A 12499-nucleotide genomic window follows, 5' to 3' on the forward strand; every position below is an offset into this window, starting at 1 on the left:
GGGTTCTGCATTAGCCCTTCACCTACCCAGACCAGGCTGAAAATCAGAATTATAACGGAATTATAACTGGTTCGTTCCTGTCATCCAGGCATTGGAGAGACTGTAGAAGGAAGATACAGCAATAGTCTGGTCTATATAGTGAGTCCCAGGTCGGCCTGGGCTATGAGATCTTGTCTAAAAAACAAAACAAAAATAAATAAATAAATAAATAAATAAATAAATAAATAAATAAATAAATAAAAATAAAAATAGATTCATTCGTGCTGTGATTGCAAGTCACCACGCTGGAGCCGAGCTGTTGATGTGACCTGAGGAATGGGATCAGACGGAAGATGCCAAATTCCCCAACAGGTTCCTGTCATCTGGCATGATAATGAAGTTCCTTTTGCCCTAATCGTTCCAAAAAACAAACTAGAGGTGACCCGATGTTCACCAGTTATCTTTCTATTGTTCTGTCTTCCTGTCTGCCTGCCCTACTAGGAAGACTTTAGAATGGCTGAGTCACCTTTCTATATTTTGTTTCTGTTTTTCTCAAGCCTTTTTTTCTATGAAACCAAGACCCCCAGGTTTACTCCATTGAAAGAGTTACTCGATTTTGTGAAATAAATTACTGCCTCAGTCTGAAGTTGAAATGTCAGCTAAGTAAGGCCTTTGTTGATTTTGTGCCTTGATGATATTTAGGGGTACAACTTATCAGCTAATCAATACATTTATAGCTGTAACTTGCAGCTTTGATAAAACAGAAACTCACTTTTTTTCTTTTATAACATGAAGCTTGAGACGTCAGTCATCTGTGTTCCGATTGGATTGGATTGGACCATTAACCTGCTGTAAGAAATAACAAGAATTGGGCCTGGTGGTGCATGCCCATAATCTCAGCACTCACAGGCTCTGAGGAGGACCGAGGAGGACCAAGGGTGAGCTGAGGCCTAGGCTGCATAGTGAATCCCAGGCTGCACTCTCAAGCATCGTGAGATCCTGACCCAAAACAAAACGAGAAGAAAGGGAAATGAGTGTTGTGGTCCATACCTGCAAGCCAGCCCTCAGGAGGCAGAAACAAGAGAATGCTGAATTTCTAGTGAGGCTGCATTAGACAAGATCTGCTTGTCACTATCCCCTATTTCCCCCATTTGAAAATGTTACCCGCATTTAAGCCCCATATTGCAACTAAATAAGTAATTGCCACCTGTGGGTTATTTAGGGGGCACATCAATTGGGATATCCACACGGAAGGGTTTATTTGAATAATCAATGGTGCTTTCATAGGTAGAGCCACAGAAACGGGAAAATGCAAGCTGAAATATTCCAGAGAGACAAGGTTTGGTTTATGTGATTTAAATTTACCCCCCAAACCAGTAAAGACCAAAGAAAGCATGAGAGTTGATGGGGTAACTATATCTGCAAAATGGAGTAGCATTTCAGTACCTCTCATCTGCTCTTAAGCAGTTAAGCAATGACAATTCCAGTTGGACAAGTGACAGAGGACACAGTTTTCATCAGGGAAATCCTTAGGCAGCCCACAGTAGACCATAACATTTTACTGTTTTCTATTCACAAATGCCCGTGCTTACAGAGAAGATTGCATCTCTGGGACCATAATCTGCCCCCTTCAGTGGAACAGATGCTGTCACAGGCAGAGTCAGCAGGACCAGCGAGGAGAACACTGGCTCCAAGTCTGTCCCAGGAGCATAAGTATCGATGTGCATGGGGTTGGGAGATGAGGCTCAGGAATCCAGTTTCAACACAGCCTAGTAAAACTAGTAAATAAGGCTTGTGGCAAGACCTTGCCTAATGCACTGTGTACAGGGGCGAGATACATGGATTCCCAGGTGGCTGCTCGTGCTCAGCCTTGGAACCCACGCCTGCTAATATAGTGTAGTAGGTAGGTCTCCTTCACTGTGTCCAAAATACCAACGACTTTGGCTAGGACTCTAATCACTCAGGAAATGTCAGCAGGTGGGGGCCTCAGGAACCTAGAACCTCCACTAGAATATATAAAGAATTCGAAAAAGAAAAAAACCTAAACATTAAAAAAAAATCAACCTAATTGGGGGTGGGGTGGGGAGGTGAGTTATGGAACTGAAGAGAGAATTCTCAAAAGAAACACAAATGGCTAGTAATACAAAAATTTTTTTCTACTTCTCTGGATTTCAAAATGCAAATAAAGCTGCTTTAAGATTCCTTCCTACTAACTGAGAACGCCCCCCCCCCCTTGGAGGAGTTAGAAAAAGGATTGAAGGAGCTGAAGGGGTTTGCAAACCCATAAGAACAACAATACCAACCAACCAGAGCTCCCAGGGACTAAACCACTACCCAAGGAGTACACATAGACAGACCCATGGCTCCAGCCACATATGTAGCAGAGGATGGCCTTGTTGGGCATCAGTGGGAAGAGGAGCCCTTGGTCCTGCCAAGGCTCAATGCCCCAGTATAGGGGAAAGTCAGAGTGAGGAGGTAGGAAGTTGGGGGTGGTTGGGAAGGGGAAACACCCTTATAGAAGATGGGAGAGGGGATGGGATGGGGGCTTAGGATGGGAAACCTGGAAAGGGAATAACGTTTAAAATGTGAATTAAAAAAAAAGTAAAAAAAACAAAACTTGGGGGGCGGGGGGGGGGGCAAAAGATTCCTTGCTATTCCAGCGGGGGGGGGGGGGGGAGGTAGAGGTTGTCACCAAGAAGACAATTGGTGCCAAATGCTGACAAAATAAGGGGAAAGGAAAGCCTTCGTGCTCTATTGGTGAGGGTGTGAACTAGTGTAGCCCCTTGGAAAATGGTCTGAGTGGAAGCGGTCCCTTAAAGACTGTAACTAGAGCTGCTATGACCCTGCTATTCTACTCCTGGGAGTATATCTAAGGACGCCGCACCCAATTAGCAGAAACCTTTGCCTATTCATATTCACCACTGCTCTAGTCACAACAGCTAGGACACAGAATCAGCCTAGGTGGTCATCAAGCCATGAACGGATAATAAAAATGTGGCCCATAGACACAACGGAATTGTTTTAGTTGTAAAGAAAAGTGAAGTTAGGAAAGGACTGGAAAATGTACATAGGAAGTGATGTAGGCCCAGAGAGACAAACATCGCAGGTTTTCTCTCATATATGAATCATAGCTTTAATATTTAGATTTTCATGTTCAACTTGGAATATCTGCTGAAACCAGGAAGCTAGGAGGGGGGGTATGGTGGGTTGGCAGCACAGGGTCTGCAGAAGAGCCAACAGTGGACCATGCATAGCCTGAAAGCAATGGGAGGAAATTCTGGGGCGGTAAGGGTAAAACAGAGCAGAACTGTGGGTAGTTGAGAGGAAGAGAGAGGGGCGTAGTTAACCAAAACTAAGGATGTAAGAAGAAGTCATGAAAATGTATCAATTCCTCTATATCTTGGTTTCAGGACATAGAGAAATAAGGTTGGGAATGAGTTGGGAACTCTCCTCCTGGTAGGTAGCATGCATGGGACCAGACACCGCTGTGGTGGTTGCTGGGAGAGAAAACTCCTCAGGTTGTAACTTCCCCTAAATCCTATATTCTACAACACCAGCCTGCCAGACAACGTGTGCCCACTGATACAACAGTTGCATGACTGTTATGGGGATATTGTCTGACTAGATTTGAGTCAGGCTCGCAGGAGAGAATTCACGTCTGATGTTATTAACCAGATCAAAAACCTATGGCTGCAGAGATCACTGGCCCTGGGAGAGAACGATCTCTCGTTTTGATAAACAGACACGGTGCCAACGTGTCCTCGAAAATATTTATTTTTATACCTACCGGTGAGTACTGCTCTCAACTCTGATTAAAGACACATCTTTGTTTGTAATGGACTTCAGTGATCTCAGAGACTTTGGCTGTTCAAGGTGCTGAGAAGAAGTGATGGTTGAGTTGTCGGCCTTAAACAAGGCATCTAATCTATGTCACCCCCTGTAAGGCTCAGAGAACATAACAAAAGAGGAAGACTATGAGCCCCCGATAGGGAGGAGAACTGTGAACCGCTCTCTTCCAAGCACGATGTGGCTACTACAATAGCTCACCGTAGCTGCTGTTGCAATGGGCCTGTCAGTAATCAGTGTAACTCGTGGGGCCTTCCCCTACCCCAGGTTGTTGGTTATTGCTAGATGCTGAGGGGGCAAGGGACTTCACACGTGTAGCTCTGGTGACTTACCAAGCTCCAATGGCGAGTTCCAAATCCATGGCCACCCAGATAGCCCTGGTTAAACTCAGTGGCCACAAAACAAAACAAACAAATAGAAAACAAACCCAAAAAGGTATAACCTTGTGGTTGGGGATTTGATGAGGGTAACAAGAATATAAGAGAGGTCAGAGGCAAATGCAATCAAAACACGTTATGCCCATGTATGAAATTGTCTAAGTACATGTTTAATTTTTTTAAAAAAAGAACCCATTTAATGGAGGAAACAAACATCCAATCCAAGCCTAGGTGGGATATTCCATATTCAAACCACAACACCAAGCAAGGCCCTGAGTCTTAATCTCTTTAATGTTTTTCATTTCTTTCTGGTACCCATCACGGCCAACCACAATCTTCAAAAAAAAAAACAATTGTCCCTATCATTTATTATTTCTAAGCCTTTTGACTAGGGCCAAAAGTTGTCTATATCACTGAGAAGGCCTAGGAAACAAGAGGATGGCCATAATGTGTCTAACTAATTATTCCTGCTTCTGAAGAAGCATATTCCATACACACGGTACTTTGCCCAGCTCTTTGACTCGATCTGTGTAAGTATCCTCAGAGACCACAGAATTTATGACCGTGAAAATGTGGCTTAGAGAGGAGAAGAGATTCGATCTAGGTGATAGTTTTGGTGTCTAAGACCCTGTTAACTCCTAACAGTGTGACATTAAAGTGAGCCACTTGTGGAATGACTTGCCATCCTAGGGGATGGCAGCTGCATGGGATGGTGCATTTTGTGAAGAAAGGAAAGAGCGTGTTTTTGAAACAAACAAAATCCTGACCCAGGTACATAAAAGACGCTCAGTAATCGGTACTTACCAACCAAACAAAAAACCAATGGTGAGCTTCATCCACATTGTTGTCAGTGTCAACCATTTGTTTGTTTGTTTGTTTGTTCATTTGTTTGAGACAAGACTTTTTGAGACAAGTTCCCAATTTATAGCCCAGCCTGAACTTGCATATATAATCCTCACGCCTGAGCAATCTAAGTGCTAAGCTCACAGTTATGTGCCGCCATAGCGAGCTTCTTTCTAATAAGCTCCTAATAGTGTGTGTACGGTCCTCACATACACACCCCCAGCCCCCAACACCCCCCCCGTGTCCTTAGCGTGGTAGAGATCTTTAGAATCTCCTAATACACTTGTTGGTGGATTAACTGAATCGAACTTGTCATTACAGATACAGCAATACTGACAAAAGGACAAATCAATAAAGTAACAAATTGCTAATCAATTCTGGAACTCAGGATACAAAGTGTCTTTTCTGTAAGGCCATTTCCCAAGTGTTTTAACACCCTCCTCCTCCAGGACCCTAGTACAATGGGCTGGGACTCCAATCCCAGCCTCAAATCTGGGTAGCAAAGAGTCACTACACAGCATGACCACACCCAAGTCTTTAAAAGACAAGCCTGAGGCAGTAATTCCAGGTAATGCTTTGTTAGGCTGAATGAAACATGGCCCTGTATATTTTAATCTATTGACCTCGTTAACGGAAGACATGAAGAAAATTCCATTTACCTGATCTTTACTACAGCAAGGCCAAAAAACCCGGCTAATGTCGGAAGTTAGCACAAACATCTTCAAAACTTGTCCTCTGAAAGCAATTGAAGAACTGAGACTCCAAGGAAAATGAAAAAAAAAATCAAGATGCTTCCAAATGCTAAAAGAGATTTCTATCTTCCCATCATTTTAACAGCAACGCCATAAAATACGTTCTAAAACAAACACAGAGTGCTAAAAATTCCACTGTGTAAGCTCTAAGTCAAACATCTGTCTTCCCACCTCACGGTTTCACCTTGGTTCCTGAGGCCTCCACGGAAAGCACGGAAATGTGGAGCTTTTAGTGTTGGCTCTGGGATCTGTAATCATCTTAACTGGTTAATCTCAGCTTCCTCTTCAACCTAAACAGATGTGGAAAGAAAGACCATCGATGGCAACAGGTTAACCGCTTCATTCCACAGGCTATGAGGAGAGAGTGAGAACCAGCCTCGGACCTCGGCATCTAGCTTCCCAAATGGCTTTGACCTCTGTGAGCTACCTAATCCTCCTGAGCCCATTTCCTGTTTGTGAAAATATTATGCCAGTAATATCTGATTCATAGGACTGGCATTCAATAAGATGTTTGTTAAGTTTTTGCCTGGTGTTCACTAGAACTTAGGGATGAAAACCATTGCACCACTATTATGCTCCCCCAAATGGACAATAACCAGTATTAACTGAGCCCTTGTTGTGTACTCTTGTATATCCCCACATCTGACGCTTAAAATCAAGCCGCAAGAGCAAAGCCATCCATAGATGCTGTGCTGGAGCTCAAGGTCAAATCCAGGTTTGTTTCTTTCCAAACCTGGGCACAAGGCTTTCTTACATCCAAGAGACAACTTCGATTGGCCTGAGGAATGCTGTCCACCTTCACTGTGGAACTTCTTCTTCTTGAAGAAACCTTCTTCTGGTTGCCATGTTCCTAAAAGACAACATATGAAATCCTATTGTAATTGATCATGAATTTGTGGTCTAATATTAAGATATTGGTTATGACATTCTCAAGCCTGGGTCTTGTTATGATATTCACAATAACAACCCTTGTCTGGGTCATTCTTGGATGTCACATGACTATCAAACTATCTACCTCTAAGAAATTATCACTTAGCTTGGGCAAAATGTCCAATTCCTAAGTCAATGGAGCTATCCCCCTAGTCTATCTTCGAGGAGTAACTGACTCTAGGATATCCACTCTCCCCAGCTCTCCTACACCAGAAGACCCTTAAGAGTGGTTAGAATGAATATCGATCAAATTTTTGAGAGTCAAGTCATCCCCTGTGTGTAGTAAAGGGCTTGGGCCATCTTGGACTCTTCTGAGATTTCCTATATATGAATCTATATAATTTTGTGGTATCTGCAAATTGCCTGTGTGCATCCTCTTTAAATACTTCAGGGCTCCTTGCAATCCCTAGTAGACTATAGATGTTATACTCATACCCATTCTACTATATTTTTAGAAGAAAAATAAAAGCAGCTCTACGTGTTCTACACAGTTGCAATTTTTTTCAAATACTTTTGATCAAGAGTTGGTTAAATCCATGGGCACAGAATAAAGGTCATCCTCTGAGGGCTTCTGGCTACTTCCTTCTGGATATCTTACCTCTCTGTTTGGTTTCTGGTGTGACAGCCATGCTCTCTCTGGGACGTAGAGGGTCCTGAAGCTCCTTACCTGGACTTATTATGTATAAACCACTCCAGCTGCCATCCCCGGGCTCCGAGTTTCTGCAGTTGTCTCACAATTTAATTAATTTGCAATTGTCTCATAATTTAATTAATTTCACCTTTAGGAGTCAGGTCATTGCTGGTGTAACATAGAAGACCTGGGTTATGATGTGTTACTTTGAGCTCTGTTATATCGTTATTGTTATTGTTGTTGTTGTTGTTGTTGATATAACTCTAAATGACCACTCAACCTGATTGCTCTCAAAAGTAGAAGACAGCGTAGAAAACATGAATGTGAACTGTATCTATATTCAAGAAATGTTTATGGCAGCTATGTTTTAAATAGATTTTATTAGACTATGCAGGCTCCAGCTGCTTCAAGTAGAAAGAATCGAACCCCAAAACGAAGTGTGCGCGGGGCATGCATTCATCTCCCAGTTTATAATCTCCCAGACTATAAATATCAACAATAATGTCACAATGGAGCACTAATGAACACCCGTGTGTGAGTGCTCATATTATTTCAGAGAAATAAATGTCTACAGTTAACAGATAACTTGTGCATTGGAAAAGCACTTAAATGAACCACGAGAGAGAAAGTCTGTTTTTTTTTAATGCATTGCCCTGTGTTTTATATGATTTTAAGATTAATGATGCATACAATAAGACAAATCTTATTTGCAAAGCATTCGGAAATATTTTGTTTTCTTTGCTAAAGTGGATTATCTTAAACTTCCCTGTTCGTCACTTCTCAAGGAGAGAATACCATGACGCATTCCCTAAAATAGATCTGAAGTTCCGTTCTGTGATGCCTGGAACTGAAGTAAGCATATTTAATCTACTATTTTGATGGTGTAAACTAAAGTACTTTGAACTGAAGTATTTAAGCTTCAAACCAAACTTTCAGTTCTGCAGGAAATGGAACTATATTTTGATATAAGTCAACCCAAGAGTCTTAGCTGAGAAACTGCTTATGCTCTTAAGTATACACGGTGATCACATTTGTACACGCGTTCTAAGACGTGTGAGTACAAGCGCAAGCCTTCAGAGAAGTCTGTCAAATCGACTCACCATTCATTCTGAGGCATTTTAAAATTGCCACTGTTTCTACATTCATTCAGTGAGTATTTAAAAACAAACAAACAAAAAACCAAATATCTATTTATACCAAATCCAAGTCCTCAAAGTAAAGGAGAAAGCATTAGAAGTTACACATGACTACAGAACTATCATAAAACCTGGGAAATCTTAAGATGTAGAAAAAGCCCTGTCCTTGGGGTTACAGAGACAAACAGGTGAGACAATCACGGGCAAACTCCCTAGAATGGAAAAAAAATCAAGTCATCAGTCTAATATAATGGTCCAGATTTAATCCCAGAGCTTAGGAGGCAGAGGAAGGTGGATCCCCATGTCTTTGAGGCTACCTTGGTGTACACAGTGAGTTCCAGGACATCTAGGCCTACTGAGAGAGACCTGGTTATAAATAAATAACCCTGTTTATAAGTAAATAGAGACCTGTCAAAAATAAACAAACAAATAAATAAATTGAGGTCTTAAATTGTCTCCTTCCAGCATCCAAAATACTGACCAGCATACAGCAGGTCTCCCTATAAAATGTCCTCTTTCAGGCTCACAAGCTTGCACATTGAGATATTTCTGAGACATGTGAAGTTTCCATGACTTCAAGCTTGATGATGACTAGCTCACAAACGCCATTATCAGAATGACTCAGAGGATTTCTAATCTAATAGAGATTTATTGGTGCCTGTGGGTAGTTTTCATGGTTTTCCCCCAGTATTCCAATCCCTAACTGCTGCACACGATGCATCTATAAAGATGATGGATGTTAGCCAGAGCTTCTCCGTCCCCCTTCCCCCTACTTTGCTATTTTCATGCAGTTATGGATGGCAAGCACTTATTCTTGGAGGTAGGATTTGGTTAGGTAACTGGTAGCCCCAGGAAATGGCATGTCCAATGAGCGAATGTCCACAGGAACTTTCCATGATAGCCAATGGGCCAAACTAATCAAGACAGCCATGGGTTTCCCATTCCAAAGAAAAACTCATCTTTAATGATCAAATGAAAATGCAAATTTAAGGAAAACAAATCGGGTTATTTGGAGGGCGGTATGTACTCAGAGGATATTAATGTCATTGCGGTTTCCTGAGGAAAGGGCCTCTATTTTGCTTGCAAGCAAAATGTCAACTCTAATTATTCAAAATGACATCCTACAGGAACTTTTATGAAAATTGAGGAAGGTCCAGAAGACTGGGCAGGAAGCAGGGTTCTCATGTTGGATGATGTGGGGAGGTCAGCAACCTGGTAACAGTTCTAGGGAAGAGGATTCTTGACTGGCTGAGTCTAAGTCTCCTTGGTAAGAGAATCTTGGGCAGATCTAGCTCATGTGACAGTCCACTGTTAGATTTATCAATCAATCATATAATCCCTTTACTCTGGAGCAGCGCCTTCTACGGCACTCAGCACAATGGGAAATATGAAGGTAAACTAAAGAGGATAATTTGAGATTAACAAATGACACAGTCTTTGAAAATAATAAGTACCTTTTTTATTGCAATGATACTTGTTATGAGTACCACTAATGAGTACAATCTCCTGGTTAGCCATTACCCATTGCCATAGTAATTCTCCACAACAAAGAGCTATGAAGCTCCATCACGCACAGCTGCAAACCTTTAACTCCCAGGTAGGTAGGTTAGGCCGCCTTGGCAGGGCTCAGCTGGTTAATTCTTCTGGCCATCTCTAAGGTCATTCATCCAGAGGTGGCTGTCAGTCAACAGATATGGATAACCTTCAATGAGAGAGGTAGTTGCTCAATTCTCTGAGTAGTGTCTGTCCCCCAGCAGAGTCATCTGGACTTCTTTCCATATCACTGGCAAAGACAAGAACAAGCTCAGGTTCCTAAGCAATTTTCAGGTCTGTTTTTATCTCATTTGCTAGTAGCTCACTGACCATAATAAGACCCATGCTTGAGTGTCAAGGCCCCTATTGGGTAAGAAGAAGCCCTAGAAATCTCATGATAAAGGAGGCAGGTGAGGAGGAGTGAGGAACTGAAGTTGTTGGAACAACTGGTCTACCACCTGATGCATGCTATTGTAAAAATCTTTATTTGGGAACATTACATTAGTTTTACTTTATGTTTATAGAGTTGTACAAATTTGTTTTATTTTATTAAACCCTTTAAAAGCAATATTTCTCAGACTTTTTGAGCTTACTTTAAAGTAAGAAATATACTGTGTGTATAGTGTGACTGATTTCATACAAAAGCTTCCCAAGCCATCATTTCCTCCAGCTATGAAGACTAATATTTAATTTTTTTTAAAAATTGGACTGTCCACTAGATTCACTGTGGGAATTGTTTAGGAAAAACGAAAAGAGCTTGGAAAACACAAACCAGTTTGTGAGCTTTATTCTTTCCTGTCCCCTCTCTTCTTTAGGGACAACCCATAAATATGTATTTGCATGAGTCAGAGAATCCACATAAAATGTCTGAAATGAAGCTGTCACAGTACACCTGTGACTAAAGCCTGGAATCCAGGAGCCTGAGCACAAGTTGCCTGTAGCCAAATTTCCAGTCATCCATAGAGTCAGAGTGGCTTCAAGCAACTTCAAGCTGAGAGGTAACAGAAGGGTAAGAGATGGGTGCTAATAGTACCAGGTGCCTTGCATAGGTCTTTAATATGCAAACACTATGACATTCATATGACATTCATTATGACACTGAAGCTCAGAGAAGTTTCTCAAGATCACACCATATTTGGCTGAGTAGCGGCTGAATAGTCTTGGGTGTCACATATTTCAATGACACCACACTCCCCCAGCCTCCATTACTACCTTTCTTTCGATTACACCATGTGGAGAATGTGAGTCTAAGTCTTCCTACCAAGAGTAATTCACACTCATGTGTGACATTAATATACAGTTAACAGGTACACGCCGGTGAATAAGGCTCTGTGCTTTGTGATTTAGTAAGAGTGATTTGCAAGAGGGGTATCCTGCATGCAGCCATGTTTTATTGGAAAATATGTGAGTGCAGCAGCTCAGGAAACTGCTAGTTAAAAAGCCACAGCATTTGCTTTATGACCTTGCATTTGGGAGGAAAAGTTCCCAAGTGGGAGAGTCGGGTTTACAGTGACAGCAGATCATTGTTTCTGTTTTGCTTTTCTTCCCAGAACAACCACCACTTTGGGACTCTTGATTATGCAAATCAAAGGCACGACACCACCTATCGGAGCTGGGAAAGATCCAAATTCATTGTAGTAACCTGAACTCAAATAGTTCATGTTCTGTTTAGTTGGGTAGGCGGGTGGATGGTTTAGAGAGCTGTGTGTCTAGATTGTTTGTTTGTCCCTTAGAGTGCAGTTGCTCATCTAAGCACAGCTTTCAAATGCTGGGTGCCTCTTTAATAGTATGTGTTTCCTGGGAAGTGTATGAATGTTTATTGTTTAAATTGTTATCCGCAGCAACATCACAAAATAAATGGACTGGACTTAGTGCAGTCTACCCTGAAATGGACTGCTAAAGCCTTACACAGGATACTGAGAAGCTCAGATTTGGAGACAGAGGAAACACCATCAGACAAATGCTCTGTAGTCTTGGGGATCCATAGGATAGGCTTTATCACTCTGAGGTTTTCTGATAAAAGGAAGAAGAGGGGAAAGGGGGGATTCCTCCTGCCACTGGCCATGAACAGCAGTCATTTCTGGCAAAGAAAACTGGAACTGAAAGGAATATATATATATATATATATATATATATATATATATATATATATATATATATATATATATATCTTCTCTAGGACTTTGAATTTAAGCCTGGTCCTCAGACCCGATCAATGAGTTCAGGACTGTAGGTGTTGACTTGATAATGTAAAGCATCAACCAGCACAATGGCAACAAGGTGGACGAGCTGCTGAGAGGTGGAACAACTAGAGAGGCCCTAAGTCTGGGTCTGCGCTGAGAAATTTTGAAGCTCATGTTCATGTCATATTGTCTCTTACGCTTCTGTTTAGATTATTGAGGACAAAGACTTCTCCAATATCTGGGAAGAAGAGGGAAGAACAGTGTGGTGGTTTAAATATGCTTGGCCCAT

General features: G+C 41.7%; 1 long non-coding RNA gene across 1 annotated transcript in view; it reads right to left on the bottom strand.

The window, feature by feature from the left end:
• Window positions 1-9930: 9930 nt before the first annotated feature.
• The window catches only part of LOC134481838 (uncharacterized), a 20973-nt gene continuing 18404 nt past the window's right edge, over window positions 9931-12499 (bottom strand). Inside the window, exon 2 of the long non-coding RNA XR_010057696.1 lies at window positions 9931-10277. This is a non-coding gene — a long non-coding RNA (uncharacterized LOC134481838). The remainder of the gene's footprint in view (window positions 10278-12499) is intronic.

Source organism: Rattus norvegicus, chromosome 14, assembly GCF_036323735.1.
Source record: "Rattus norvegicus strain BN/NHsdMcwi chromosome 14, GRCr8, whole genome shotgun sequence".
NCBI classification, from domain to species: Eukaryota; Metazoa; Chordata; class Mammalia; order Rodentia; family Muridae; genus Rattus; species Rattus norvegicus.